Source organism: Terrapene carolina, unplaced genomic scaffold (assembly GCF_002925995.2).
Source record: "Terrapene carolina triunguis isolate 2854851 unplaced genomic scaffold, T_m_triunguis-2.0 Scaffold210, whole genome shotgun sequence".
Taxonomy (NCBI): Eukaryota; Metazoa; Chordata; order Testudines; family Emydidae; genus Terrapene; species Terrapene triunguis.
Genome location: NW_020664561.1, coordinates 10711876 through 10727781, shown reverse-complemented (window position 1 = coordinate 10727781; position 15906 = coordinate 10711876).

Sequence of the window (15906 nt, the reverse complement as noted above, 5' to 3'; positions counted from 1 at the left end):
CTTGCTACTCAGAAGCCTTGATATGCAGCTGGCAGATTTATGGCTCACTGAAACCAATCCCTCATTATCTTCCAGCAGCCCTGAATAAAAGAAACTTTTGGCTAAAAAATAAACCCAGTGCCATGTACACTGCATGCAAAGGTTGGGTTGAAATAGAAAGGAACAGCCCTGGAGTGCTGTCTTCTGTTCCTATATGTGTCTTGCTCACCCTGAGCAACCCTTTATATTCTGGACACCCTGGTTGTACAAGGCAATTGACCCAGCTTAAAGTGGGTAGCAGATGTACTACAGTAGAGCAAAGAGTAATAACTTGTTAGCAGCATATGTCAGTCCTCATGCGGTCAGGCCATTGTGAGCTGTGGGTATGGCAGGTCTCAAGCTGAGGGCTGCTCTTGGCACAAAAGTTGCACCAGTTCAACTAAAATTGATGCAAACTCCCTGTGTGGACGCTCTGAATCTGATTTGACCATGGCTTATACCAGTTTAGCTAAAGTTGGCAAAGATGGATATTAGCCAGGAGTAAATCAAATTAAGTGTCCACACAGGGTTTTGCAATGGTTTAAAGAAGTAAATTGTAAAACACATGTTTTGTTTAACTGGTGCAACTTTGGGGGTAGACCGGGCCTAAATAAGATTGGATGAGAGACCTCCAAAGGAGACCTATGGAGTGAAATCCTGGCCCTGTTGAAGCCAGTTGCAGCTTTCCATTCGCTTCAGTGTGGCCTGGATTTCCCCACAGTGTGGTGGCACACTGTCAGGGTTCCCTCCCCACTCTGAACTCTGGGGTACAGATGTGGGGACCCACATGAAAGATTCCATAAGCTTATATTCCACCAGCTTTAGGCTAAAAACTTCCCCAAGGCGCACATTCCTTTCCTTGTCCTTGGACAGTATTGCTGCCACCACCAAGTGATTTAAACAAACATTCAGGGAGGGGCCACTTGGAGCCCTTTTCCCCCCCTCCCCAAATATCCCCCCAAGCCCCTTCACCCCCTTTCCTGTGGAGGCTTGAGAATAATATACAACCAAATAGGTTAACAAGGTGAGCACAGACTAGACCCTTGGGTTTTTAGGACACTAAAAACCAGTCAGGTTCTTAAAAGAAGAACTTTATTATATAAAAAAAAATAAAAGAAGCACCTCTGTAAAATCAGGATGGAAGTTAATTTTACAGGGTAATAAAAAGATTTAAAAATACAGAGGATTCCCCTCTAGGTTTGACTTCAAAGTTACAAAACAGGAATAAACCTCCCTCTTGGCATAGGGAAAATTCACAAGCTAAAAGAAAAGATAATCTAACGCATTTCCTTTCTATTACTTACAATTTCTGTAATTTTAGATATATCATTTCAGGATCTTTTTAGGAGATGTTTTTTCCTGCCCTGGTCTCTCTCTTTGTCTCAAGAGAGAACACAAACAAAACCTCCCTCCCCCCCCCCCCCCCCGATTTGAAAATATCTTCCTTCCCCATTGGTCCTTCTGGTCAGGTGCCAACTAGGTTAATTGAACTGATTAACCCCTTTACAGGTAAGTGATTCTGTACCTCTGGCCAAGAGGGATTTTATATGACTGCATACATAAAGGTTGTTACCCTTCCCTTTATATTTATGACACACTAATAATAGTGATTCATGGCACTCTTCCCTCTTGGTCGTGGTACCATGGGTGCAAGGCTGTCTTTGGGTGATGCCTTTTCTGCCCTCCACCCTGACCACTTATGGTCTTTACAGCCCTACTGTAACCTTTTACAACAGCAGGTGTCCTGGGCAAAACTCGTCTGGGGAGCTACATTCGGCCTATGAAAGCTTGCCCCTAGCTTCAGGTGGATTCATTATTCTGCAGGATACTGTTTGGAGGCTACTACATTTTCTCCAACTATAGCTGGGGTTCAGTGATCCTTGTCCAGGTCTCTCTGGTTTTGTCTGCATAGCTTTCCTAGTGCCTTGGGATTTTAGCTGAAAGGTGCTATATAAATGTCAGTTGTTATTAGAAAATATATACTATGGATGTGATTCTCCTCTCACTTATACCAGTTTTACACTGGTGCAACTTCATTGCAGTGGAGTTAACTCATTTGATACTGATGTGAGCAGAGAATCAGTGTGTGTGTGTGCGCGTGCACGTGTGTGCGTGTGCAGAGAATCAGGCTGTGTGTGTGTGTATCTGCGTGTGTGCACGGAGGGTATATGGCTTTTATCTGTGCGTGGGCAGCTCTGCTGACACTACTTGTCAGCTGGGAATCCCAGTGCAGGGTTTTGCAATATCATTCGCTTATTACCTTGGCTCTTCTTGTTTTCAGGAAGGGGAAGATATAGCTGAATCTTGCAATAATTGGTCAAAACATACCTCAGCATTACAGAGCCGAACGAAAGCTTTGTTGCACAAAAAAGTGACTTATTCGTCAAGTTGTTTTCTTTATGAATAGATAGGATGAATGGTGCTCTATGAATGCAAGCTATGGGAAACCAGGGCACTTTCATTTGGAGAGAAGGTGGTCTAGCAGGGTGGGTAGTGATGTGGGAGTTAGGGGATGTGGGTTCTATTCCTGGTTCTATCCCTGACCTGGTGGGTGACCTTGGACAATTCTCTTCCCTTCTCTGGGCATATATTTCCCCTTTGACCCTGGCTCTGCCTTGTTTTTTAGACTGTAAGCTCTTTGGGGTCATGGCCATCTCTCACTATGTGTATGTACAGCACCTAGCACCATGGAGCCCTCAGGATGCCACCACCATACAAATAACTTTACAAACAAGAATCACAGCACTACTAGCTGCAGCTACTTCTGGAGGGAGAGCAGTCAGCTCTAGACCCTACCAGCTGGGGCTGAGAAAGGACACCAGAGCAAACCACTTACTCCTATAAGCCATACGGTGGGATTTGTTAAGGGCATTACAAGTGCGGCATTAGCTTATTTTTTAAGGCCTCAGTTGAAAGAGGCAGTAAATAATAGGGAACTAAATTTGATCTCTCAGAAGTACAAAGGACTGACTTAAGCCCACCAAGCTTTGAACTTCTGGCACTGGCAAGTCTAGATAGAACAAATGACATGCTTAGACTACTAAGCCATTCCTTAGTCACCTCAGCTGCGTATTTATCTGTGTTTAAATGGCCTAAGTACACAATTGCAGCTGGAGTGCAGCAGCAGCTACAATTAATGTTGCATAATATTTTCCATTCTAACCCCCTGTTTTCAGACAGTTAGAACTTTCTGAAACTTTCTCTGTTTGGGCTGAAATGTTCCAGGCTTGGTGTCTAAGATTGAACTTTTTTTTTTTTTAATTTGAGTGAAAACAGTTCTTTGCGCTCAAAAACAATGGAAAAAATACACCTGTGCATGCACATATTCTTGCAACCTATTTTGAATAGCTCTGGTGCTGAAAGATCAGGGGGTAAGAAGTGGAAATGCAGCAAGGAACTAGCCCTCACTGAGAAGTGTCTTAGAACATTCCAGTGGAAATTCATTTTGATGTGGCAGGAGTGTTTGTAAAATCTCATTCAGTGCAATCAATTTTGCATGATGGCATTTAGCTCATAGCAGGCTCAGCTTGGCTTTATAGAATCAGAGGGTTAGAAGGGACTGCAAGACTCATCTAGTCTAACCCCCCTGCCAAGATTGGGATTCAGGCAATCCTGGTGTCATCCTTAGTTCTCCCCATGTTGCAGGGGAGTAATCTGCACCAGCTCTTTACCTGGCACAGACTACTTGCTAGGAACGCAAGGCATGTGTGTGAATGGACTTTGGATATAATGATATCTATGTTCTTTAGTGGTCCTGGTTTAAAGACAGATTCTTTTAAACCCTTAAGTGCCCCAGGACATCTAGTTCAGAGGCGCAATGCTGATGGAGCCATCATACGAGGCCATGGGTATTGGTGAGGTGGAAAGACCATGGCATTCAATGGGTTCTCATAGCTTTGTTTCACCTCTTCTCATGCCCGACACTTGCATCTCAGCTGGGGCCACTTTAATTAATCAGTTTAGCAGCATATTATTATGAGAAACTGTTTTCAGTTCAATTAAGATCTTGCAATGTGTCCGTTGTGCCCATAAAAGTGAATGGAGTCTCATTTCTTCTTTATTAGGAGGTTTGTTGGAAGATTGAAATGTTAGCTTAGAGGCACTAAAGCTGATGATAGCACTTAGAGTCCCCAGTGAGAGCAGGGCCTTATTGTGCTAGACACTGTACAGACACCTACTCAGACACTCTCCGCCCCAAATTGCTTACACAGGGCAGGTGACTTGTTCAAGGTCACATGGCAGGTCATAGCAAAACCAGGCTTCAAACCCATTTGAGTCGCAGTCCCGTGCCCTTCCCGCTGGGCCACGGTGCTTCTTGAGAGATGCTGTCTGAGTCAACAGAGCCAATGGAGCTACTCAGACTTATGCCCACGGAGGATCTAGCTCTTTGTTGTTTTGAAAACCAAGAGCTTTGATTGTGACAAATTCCACCTTCCTTGCACAATTGCACGCCACAAACACCAGGACAGTGGTCTCTAAATCCAGCAGGCCGTGGGGATAATTCCCCTGCAGTCTCAGCTGGATACAGTTTTCCCCTCCCCAAGCCATCAGGGGACAGGTGAGAGAGGCATGCTTCATTTTACGCACCTCTAAAGCTGTTTCAACTCAGAGGACTGGCCAACAATGAATGCAGGTTTATATAGGAGCCTAGACTGCTCGGGCTCTGAAGTTCAATTCAGGGTGGATGCACGGCTGGTGGTCTTCCAAACTTCTGACCAGTGCTGACCATTACACCCTCCACCTCCACTGTTTCCACCTCCCCTTGTGCAAGGCTCAACCCTCTGGACCCTGACAATGCAGAGCCAGATGTGTTCCAGCTGGGGTGCAGGAGAACTCACTTCCCCAGCAGGGCGGCATGTATTGTCTCGGCCAAGCCCTCACTCCTTGCTGGAGATGGGAAGAAGGGACCAAGGCCCAGAGTCAAATCTGAGTCTTTACAACAGAGCAAAGAGCTGGATTGGGCCACCAGTGGTCCGTCTGCCTGGAGAGGGGCCTGCCGAAGAGACAACAGCTTTGCTCATCTCTGGCATGGGTAGTGTTACACCAGGAATGAATGTGATCAGAGGAGTCTTTGTCACCCTGGTCTGTGCTATGGTACCCTGAGAATGGAAATAGCAAGGGAATGGCGCCGAGGCAGAGGGGGACAGCAGGGAGAGATGGCTGAGCTGAACCATCCAACGCATGACCCAAGCCCCTCCTCTTCTTGTCTGGCTGGGTCCCCAGCAGGGCTGTTCAACTGGGGCCAGAAAGCAGGTGGAAACTGGCTGCAATGGATAGACAATCACTCTGCGCTAGAGCGGGGTGGGGACAAAGCCTCTTGGTCCTGGCTTCACCACTCTCCCGTGCCAGTTACTCATGCAAGAGCTGCTGCTCAGGGAGCCTCCCTTTTCTTGAAGGAGTGAGAGCTGAGACAAGGCTACCTGGTTCTTTGCAGCTGTCAGTTTCAGAAGGGGGGGGTTAAGTATCATAATCCCCATAGTACAGATGGGGAAACAGAGGCACAGAGAGGGGAAGTGACTTTCCCGAAGGTCATTCACAGCAGAGGTGGGAAGAGAACCCAGGTCTCTGACCTTCTTGTGAAGAGTTATATGTTCTCCTCCTTCAGCCCGCAAGAGCTTCCAGAAATGAGTATACCAGGAGCGTCACACCAATTCCTGCTAGCTCTAATAGGGCTGTGTACAGTATTGCCCTCCTTCTGTGCCCCTTTCCCCTTGCAAATGGCAGTAGTTTGATGAAGATGATGGCAAGGTGGGGATGGAAGGGAGCTCAAGAGGAGATCCAGTCCATCCCCCGGTGATAAGAAAACATTTAAACAACAAAAAAACCATCTTGGCTTTAGAGAGGGATCTTCTACCAAGGGGAGGAAGGAGGCAGTAGAGGAGACTAACACCACATCACAGTGCTTGTCATCTTGACAGCATGAGGGCTTTCAAACTGGGCAGCCCCCTGCATTTATATGGAGATATAGCTATGCCGTTGGGTTGAGAGGCTGGGGGAGCAGCTGAAGAGGAAGTGCTGTTCCTTTAAGACAGAGGAAGGCCATGGCGGGGGGAGATATCCCCTCCAAAAGGGAAGTTCCCTGTGTGTGTTTGATCCAAACTGAAAGGCTGTGCTAGCGGGTTTGCGGAGGGAAGATGCTAACGAAGCGTGAACTGGCTGCTTTCAGCAGAGGCTCCCGGGCAGCCTGCCACCATCTCACTTTCCTGCCTGTGTTTCATTTATTTATATTTTTAATTAATGGAAATTTCAGCTCCTGTTAGATCAGGAGGTAGCAGTAATAAGCAGCCTGTGTGGTACACGAGCCCTGGACTTCTCACCACTCTGGGCCAGATTTTTAAAGCACTTTTGGAAATCCCGTTAGGCGCCTGTCTGCATTTCAGGCACCGCGTTCCTTCACTGGGAGCCAACCCGGAGGATGTGAAAATTGGGAACAAATGAATTCTGCTGGGTGCAAAGGAATGTGTGTGTATTGCAGCAAAGGCTTTCCTGCCTCCGCCTAGGAAAACATACCGGCTTCGTCCCTCATCGCTCCTTTCCCCAGATAGTCGCTCAGGGTGAAGGAACTGTATTTGAACCAATGCCAGCGTTGATGGAGCCAAATAGGGACAGAGCCATGTTTAAAACCATCATCTAATCTTGGGCACTGAGATAGAGTGGAGTCCTGTCTCCTGCATCATTGCCTCTGCCATTTTCCACTCCACCCATGGACATGCGCTTGCTACTTCATTTGTCTCCATTCACTAGGGATGTCAGCGCCTGCCCCCATATCCCACTAACTGCTGTCAGGAGGGTCTCTCCCCGCAGAGTCTGAATGGGTCATCTCAGGTGGGTTCCTAATCTGACGGTTGTCAGCTGAGAGGTTTCAGAGATTGCAGAGAGTTTAAGGCCCCATTAGATCATCTAGTCTGATCTCCTGTATGCCCCAGGCCATTAAATTTCACCCAGTTACCCCTGTACTGAGCCCAGTGACTTCAGTTAACCCAAAGCATTTCAATCTTGGGCAGACTAAACTGCCTTGTGTGCCACAGGCAGAGAACTGGAGAGACTGAGGTACCACCAAGGCCCCTCCAATGGCAAGGGATTGATTAGGTGACATGCCCAGATGATGCTAGCAGACCATCCACGCCCTATGCTGCAGAGGAAGGCAAATAAAACCCCAACGTCCCTGCCATTCTAACCTGGGGGGAAACTCCTTCACAGCCCCAAATCAGTTTGACCCCAGGGGTGGTGAGTTGTATGGGCCTGTGGTGCCCGTGCGCCAGCAAATTAAGGGCCCCCAGCTCCACCAATATTCGGGGCCGGGTTTCTCCCCTGGCCCCGCCTGCTGCCCCCGCGCACCTCCCCCGATCATCCCTGCTTGCCCTGGGCAGCGGGCGGCTGCCCCCTGCAGCTTGGCACTGCGCTCCCTAACTGGCCACTGCTGGCTACATGGGAGCGGTGCCGGGGGCAGGCTGAGGCGGCTGCTGTGCCTGAGGAGGGCAGGAGGCGCATGGCAGCCTCTCCCCCTGGCAGGTGACTCCGAGTCAACTCCGAGTGGGGCTTTGGGGGGCTTATCCTGGCTAGACTTCCTGAGCAGCAACCTGAGAGGGCTTGGGCGAGTGTCGTGCCGGGGAGGGGCCCTCCTCCCCCAGAGCTCGCTGCTGCCGGCAGGGAGAGGGTTGGGGGGGAGTCTTCTTCTCTGGTCTCCCACCCCAGTCCCGGGGCAGCCTGTCTGCACCCCAAACTCCTCATTCCTGGCGAAGCCCCACACCCCCTCCCGCACCCCAACTCTCTGTCCCAGCTCAGAGCCCCCACCCAGCATCCAAACCCCATCCCAGAGACCACACCCAGCACCCAAACCCCCTCCTGCACCCCAACCCCCGTCCCAGTCCAGAGCCCGCACCCAGCACCCAAACTCCCTTCCAGAGCCTGCACCCCAACTCCATACCCCAGCCCAGAGTCTGCACCCCTCCCGCACCCAAACTTCTTCCCAGAGCCTGCACCCCAACCCCATACCCCAGCCCAGAGCCTGCACCCAGCACCCAAACTCCATCCCAGAGCCTTAAGCAGGTAGGTATGTGTGGGGAGGTGGAACTTGGACCCGTTCTGGGCACCACCAAAAATTATACAGACCTGCCACCCCTGTTTGACCCTGAGCACGTGAGCAAGGCACACCAGCCAGGCTCCAACTGTGGCTAATCCCTGATACTTCAGAGGAAAGCAAAGAAAACCCTAGTTCTGCATGGTATCAGTTTCATCCTTAACACACTGATGACCATATTTCCAAACCTCTACATCCATCAACCTCCAAGGTATTTAGGCTGCTAACGACCATTGATTCCAATTGAGGATCTGGGCCTATGTGCCTGGTGCAAATTGTGAAGTGTAGCAATCTCATTGCGTGTTCGCTGTAGGGAAGATCTAGAGCCTTTGTATGCACTGGTATAGCTGAGTGGGCTGCCGGTAAGGGAACAGCAAAGCTAGTGCAGCTCAGATTTTATGTACATTGGCCTGAGTGTGTGGGGACCCAGGGCTGAAGTAACAGGAATGCTACAGAGCAGCATTCAGTTGCGTGGGCAGAGTTATGGGAAATGGGGGCTGGACTGAAATCCAGGTCAGGATTAAGATGCATTGATGGGGCCATATGAGGGTATGGTACCGGAAGAGCAGGGTCACCGCAGATCAAGACAGATGTGGGTTATCAGAGGTGTGGGTGAGCTCAGGGCAGGAGGTACAAGAGATCAGAGCCTTCTGGAGGTCCAGTACTGGAATAGCAGGCCTCCTCTGGTCAGGACTGAGGTACATAAACAATTGTGGCCCTACCAAATGTAGAGAGTTGGGTAACACAGCATAGACAAGCTCGGAGTCATTCACATTAAAAAGAACCATTTCAAATGCTCACAATGTTGGCTTCTGAATGACTGGAGCTGTAGCTCTCAGGAAAGGAATGTAGGAGGAATTCCAGGCTGCTCAATGAGGACAGCTGCAGAGTGCTCAGCTGTGGTGAAGAAAAGGAACTAAAACATGAGACAGTAGCAAGGAAGTACTAGAGAATCACACAAGAAAATATTATGACATTCTGTACTAGCTGGGCCGTTGTTCTGATGTGTCAATGCCAACAGATGATGGCGGGCGGCAGCTCAGGAATAAGTGGCATTAGCAAAACAGGGTGGTGACTCAAACCTTAAATAGCAAGGGGCGCAGGTCAGGAATGAGCTGCATTGGCAAAGGAGCTGAGAAGTGGTTCAAAGCCTAGACTAGCAAGGCGGGGGTGCTGGGATTTGCAGCTCCACACTGAAGTGTGTTAGCAGAGTGTAGTGGGGAGGCAGGGCCTGGGAGTCAGCGTTTTACCCTGTATTGAAAAAGAATTATTTTTATTTTTGCATGATGGTAGCACCTACACCTAGAGGCTCCCGTATGGAGCATGGTACTAAGTGAATACAAACAAATGTGGTAAAAGACAATCCCTGCCCCCCCAATCTTGAAATCTAAATAGGCTGACAGAGCAGGAGAAAAGGAGTTTTATTATCACCTGTGATTAACTGAGATGCCACTGGGTATAAAGAAAATGAATAAAACCCCAAAGTCCTCAAAGAAGCAGCTGTAGGTGGTACTGCCCCCTCTCTGCCTCCCCCAAATTAGAACTAGGGTGTGGTCTACTGGCACTAATTACGAATCCTGGCAGAAACTGCTGGGAGTGGGCAGGGCCTATATCAATCAGCCCAGCCCTGTCCACTAAGAGAAAAGGGGAGGATCAATTTGAGGAAGAGGGTGGCCCTGATTCTGGGAGAGTGGACACAGAGGAGCACTCGGGAAAGCTAGAGTGGAGCATGGGAGCAGAACAGTGTAGGAGACATGCCAGATCCTTGGAAAGGAAGGTACTGAACCAGGGAGTGTTTGGGCCCAGGCTGGGCCTGCCTCTTTTCTAAAGACTTGGTCTTTGGGTTCCCAAAAGGGGAAAAAATACTTAAATTGCACTTGAAAAACACAGAGCAGGCAGACCATAGAGGTTTTAGGTTAAAAATAAAATGGGTGCAAAACAAATACTGATACACCTGTGTCCTAAGAACTGCTTCCTTCTGTTCTCCCCCACCCCCAGACCTCCCCATTTCTGTGGTGTTCAGGTCATCCTGGCCCACTAAGCAATAATATAGTGACATCTTCCATTTCACAGATGGGGGACTGATGCACCAGGAATTTGCACAAAGTTTATCGCAGAGCTGAGAATTTGCTCTAGATTTCCTGAGACCTGGTCCAGCACTTTAACCAAAGCTCACCCTTTTTCTAACAATAGTGTTTTAAAAAAAGAAAACAAAAAACTCAACAAAAACAAAACTTTGCAAATTGACACATTCTGACTGTCAATCTCTTGTAAGCAACTTTCTAGAAATTTAAAACCCTTCCCAAAAACATCAGGGCTGCCTGGCGGAAAATGCTGCATGGAGTTTGCTCACATGTGAGTGAAGTAGGAACAGCTATGTTTGCAAGAAGTGCTTGGTAAAGTCAGCCTCTGGAAGCCCCCCCCCCCCCCCCCAGCAGGAGCTCGCTCTTCCTCCTCCTCCCCCCGTCCTCTGGCCCTGGGACTGAGAGGGGCTCGCTCTCCTGCCCTTTCCCCTGTAACCCTTCTGCCCGTCTGAGTTGGCAGCAACAAGGGCCGGGTTTAGTATCTAGGGGTTCTGTTTCAATAACGCAATGCAAAACTGGCTCGAGTCCCCACCCAGTGACCTGGAACAATTACATACCACCCCCTGGGCGCCTCTAAGAGGCAATACTTCCCCTCTCGCAAGCACAGAGTCTGAGTGTAGCAAATCCTTTTAATAAAGGAGGGAAACAATGTGGCATTATGTTGGGGAAACACCACAAACAGGATTCCTAACACAAACCATGAGCAAAAGACCCACCCCCAAGTAAGTTTCGCAGTGTTCTTTTCCCCTCAGGGTCTTAAGTCCAACAACCCAAAAGATCACCCCAAAGTCCTAAAAGTCCAACACCCCACAAAAGTCTCTCTCCCTGGTCAGTGCAGCCCCAGAGTTCAAAAGTTTATCTGCAGAGTCTTACCCCCCAAGCCTGGGTGGAAATGGGGGGGGGGAAGGGGCATGCAGGGTGTTAAGGGGCACCTTACGTGAAGGCCGACTGCCCCACCTCTCCATGGGGTTCTGCTACAGCCTTCACCACGAGCCACTCCACTCCACCAGCTGTCCCATGAGCTGCTCCAGCCGTCCTGCAAACTGCTTCTCTCCGCTCTGCTCACCGTCCCACAAACTGCTTCTCTCCGCTCCGCTCCCTGTGGGCTGCTCCAACCGTCCCACAAACTGCTCAGCTCTGCCAGCTGCTTGGCAATATATCTTCAGGCTCCCTCACTAGTTAACGCAGCACTCAGTAATCTTAGCTTTTTAGTGATTTCAGCTTATAGTAGGGGAGCTCCACTGCTGGTGCACCATTAACCCAAAATAAATTCAGTATAGCAGCCTGTAACTAGACTCTTAAGGGAATCAAAATTAGCTCTGCTATTCAACAGTGGTGGTAGTAGCACAATTAGTGTTTCAGACCCTCAAAGAAAACCTATACAAATACCTGTTCCCAGTCTCCCTTAATTCACTGGGTTTTGGAACCCATGTCCCTTGTCTAGCGAGTGCTACTTAGTTGATGGTGAGTCCCTCTGTCATAAAACAGTTCCACTGGCCTTGATTCACATAATCAGGGTAACAACACTTTATTCTTCCTGCCCCAATAACAGAGAAACTGGGGATCCCACAGCAGCCAAAGTGACCATTTTGGGCTGCTGTAGGCTCATGCTAGGCGGAGTGGGTGTGCCTATGCAAACAAGATCAGCCCCTGAAGTACTTTTCCACAATTTGCCACAATTCACCACCAGATGTCAGGGTAGAGCTCATCCTAACTCTGCTTACATCCCTCCATTGCAGGCCTGGTGCTGGAGAAGTTCTGTGCCCCTGACGATTATTGGGGGGGGGGGCTGTGTCCCTACTTGCCCTCCTTTGCGCACACCCCGTCAATGGGAATTTTGCCTCAGTAAAGCTGGAGTACAAACTAGAGACCTATGGATTTTTCTCAGAAATAAAAACTAATAAACATCCTGGGTGAAATTTTGCACCATTGCAGTCAGTGAGAGTCATGGATTTCACCCCTTCCTTTTATAGAATGCCCCCTGAGGGTCCCAAGGTGACTTACATGGGGATGTACAAACTGATACGCAGATAACCCAAGGATCGCTTTGCCCACCACTCTGGGGTGAAACACAGCACCCAGGGCCCCCTGGTACTTTAGGCTTGAAAGAGAAGCCCCCAGCTGGCTGAAATTGCAGATGTTGTAAATTGCAGTGACGTGAGTTAATTCTTCCCTAAAACTTCTTTGCAGAGCTGATGCTGCATTTGCAGAGATCAGAACCACACTTTCCAGTTTGTTTATGGGCTTGGAGAGGGAGGGGTCTGGTCTCTAAACACTGGGTGACTTGAATTGTCTTGAAACAGGAGAAGGGAGACCAATTGTATGACCTCTCCAGCCTGCAAAGGGAGCCAGCTTGTGTTATACTGCTATCACTTATTTATTTGGATTTACACAGTGCATTAATAAAAAGAGCCAATCCAGGGCTTTAGGTGACTTTGCTGTATATATTAAAAACGCAATCATACTAGTACCAACAAAAACAAATCCAGCAGCCTTCCCAAAACTAACAAGGGGGAAGAAATAGAAATATGGCATTATAAATTAGAGAGAGAGTGAGCCCTGTCAAAAAGTCTTGATCCCAGGCTGTGTGTGGGTGGAGGTGGGAGTTTGGTCCAGGCCCATCTCTTGTGCGTAGTATGGACTTACTGTCTGTTGCAGAATTGCTTTAAGATACTGGCGAAATTTTGACCTTCCTTCCGCAGAAAGGCATACAAGTCTAGCTCCTCGGCTGGTGTAGACTGACTGAGCACCACCGAAGTCACTTTCATGCCGATATTGACATTGGTCTGCTGATTTCAGTAGAGTTACACTTCTGTAAAACCACATTAATAGAGTGGAGAATCGACCCCCTACGGTGTGAATCTGATCTGGGATTGGTGTTGATTTCATTGGGTACAATAGGATTATTGTGCATTGTTACCAGTGTGAGTTTAGAATCATGCCCATGGCTTTGTTTTTTCTCCACTACAGAGCACCGCTCCTCGCAAATGTCTGCGTTCACTGGCACAGTTTAATCCCTTCATTGTGGTGATGCAAGAAGCAGTGGGCAGAATTGGGGCAGTACATGGTGAGAGCAGAAAATGGTTAGAGGTCGGGGTTCTGAAACAAATGACAGCATAGTCAGTTTTCTCTCCAGACTTATCACTCTTGGCTTTTAAAGCACCAATCGTCATAGCAGCTAGGCGCTGATTTTGGTGGGAATTTTATTTCAACTTCCAGGAACAATCCACCAGCATGCTGCCCCTTGGGCGCACCAGGCTCCATCGCGCCAATCTGTGGACCTCCTATCCCCTCAGCTCCAGGTAGCACAGAACACTAGTACCCTGTGTATACAGATGCAATGGGGAAAATCCCCTAGGATGTGTAGCTTTTCCTCCAGCCAGAATCTTTAATAACTTTTAACCTGGAAATAAAAGTTGTGATACAGCCCAGAATAATCTGAAGTGCTTGTTTCTATCCCACTGGCCTGCTCTCTCTCCGCCGGAAAGCCATGAGTCATCACTCTTAGCTTTACCAGTCTCGTAATTTTTTTTCTAACCAGGCTGAAGAAGTGAGAAAGCAAATAGGAATAAATACCTCCAGCCATAAAAATGAAATAAATCAATATCCCTCCTCTGAAGCCAGAGATGCTTAATAGGCAAAGATCACTGCCAGATTGTAAAAAGGGTGTTTAGTGAGTGGCTAGGGCAAGTTTAACCCTCAGAAATAAATAGCAGAGCAGCTTTTCTCACTGCAGAATTAAATAACTTTAACTCTGGGTGGCTGTGATGAATAGGGGAGCATCTGGCTGCAACACTCAGTAGCCTGGGCCCAGCATAGTAAAGGAGCCTAAAGATCTGGGATGAAGACCATGCCTGATGCTCTGCTCCTGTGGCACAAGGGTAAAGCTTGTGTGACTGTTCTCAGGCCACTCAAGATTGTGAGTCACCAAGTTACCCCCGGCCTCCAGCGTGAAGGAATCTTTCTTGTGGTAGCTGGGTGTCAGCCCCCTAACACCACCAGCCTTTCATGAACACAAGCGCTCTACTCTGGGATATGCCAGCCCTAACGTCAGTTTGCGGGTTAACAATAGGTGTGCCCCAAGTCCCTTTGAATCGTTCCACTCTGACATCCAGCCCCTGACACTGGTTGCTCAGAGAAATCTCAGATCCTCTGCCCCCAAAGATGCAGTGTACCCCAGTTTACCACTTCTATCTTAAACCACCGCTCCTGTAAACCACACAGCACTCATGAGCACTTAGGGTAAAATAAAAGTAGGTTTATTTAAGAAAGAATAAAGATTTAACTAGAAGTGAGAGAAAGTGGGGGAAACAAGTGGCTACGACACAAAACAAAATCATAAAATGCTAACCTTGCTCTAAACTTATCAATAGTTATTAGCTTTCCTATCTAGCCAAGTCAGCTTCCTCTCCCCCCCTCCCCCCCCGTTCAGTCTGTGCAGAGCTGGCTGGTTTCACAAGAACCAGGATCCAAGTGTTCACGAAATCCCCCTGCTTTTAAGGGGTTTCCTCAGTGAATGGGGTACAGGATGCCTTTCCCTATAGTGTTCTACTGAAACAGCTTTTAGTCTTTATTCAGAGCCAGGGTGGTGACCTGCCTGCTGTAAGGGTCCTGTTAACCTCCAAGGGGTTTCCATCATTTGCAGTTGTCTTCAATGGTTTTCCATTGACTGTGCCGGGATATGGCAAGGGTAGGCAACAGAACCTTGTGTTGCCTCGCCGACTGGCTAGGGAGGGGTGACAACTCCCTCTTGCATGAATGGGTCATCGCTGAGACACAATACCCCAGTGACTAATTTCTACTCCAAGTCCATAAAGCATACATTTGTATAAATACATTGTTCCTTAAATATTACCTGTACATACATCTCTCAATGATTGTGAGTCGTGACAAGTTATGAGCTTTCTGTAAATACGTTACATGTTACGCTTTATGGGTAAATATCCTATAAGACATGCATTTGGTGTAGTGAGTTTGTCAGGTCTGAGGTGAGAGTTGTTAGCAAAGAACAGGGGACCCTTTGCCAAGGAGCCTCCGTGTTGCAGCTTCTCTCTGCAGGCGATAGAGCTTTCTCGGGGGCTGGTCTGAGACCATGGAAGGTCTCCCTGGGAGCTAAGGACCATCACAAAGCCCATCCCCTTCTGCTTCAAGTGCCAGGTGCATTTCCTCAACCTGCCTTCTCTGCTATAACCACAGAGCAGCACATACATTAGAAACCCTACCAATCAAACTCTATGCTGCACACACTACTTTCCCCTGGAAGAGAGGGTAGGAGAGAGCAAGTGACCCACATGTGACAGATGTTAGTCAAGTTGCTTAATGCACTATTGGAAGGTGCTCAGATATGTGATCAGGGCAGCATAAGAACCTTTAGAGTACAGAATTCTGAACAGGGCATTTCTTCCTTTCACTTCCATTAACAATCCATTCCAAGTGGACACAAGAATCCAATTTGGGTTCTTTCCCCTTAAAGGCTATTGCCAGAGTCCACGCTGGGTAGGCATGGGAATTAATCCAGGTTCTTCTTTACCCACAGCCAGCACCATGAATCCATTCTAGGTTTGCACAGCATGCCACCTCAGGCTCTTCTCCGTCTGGGGGATCCTCCTAGAATCCATTCTGGGTGGGCACAGGGGATCCAGTTCAGCCTTATGTATGCTCTGGGAAGTAGCATAATCCCTTATGAGACTTTGCAGGAGGTCACATGATACAATGATTTTACAA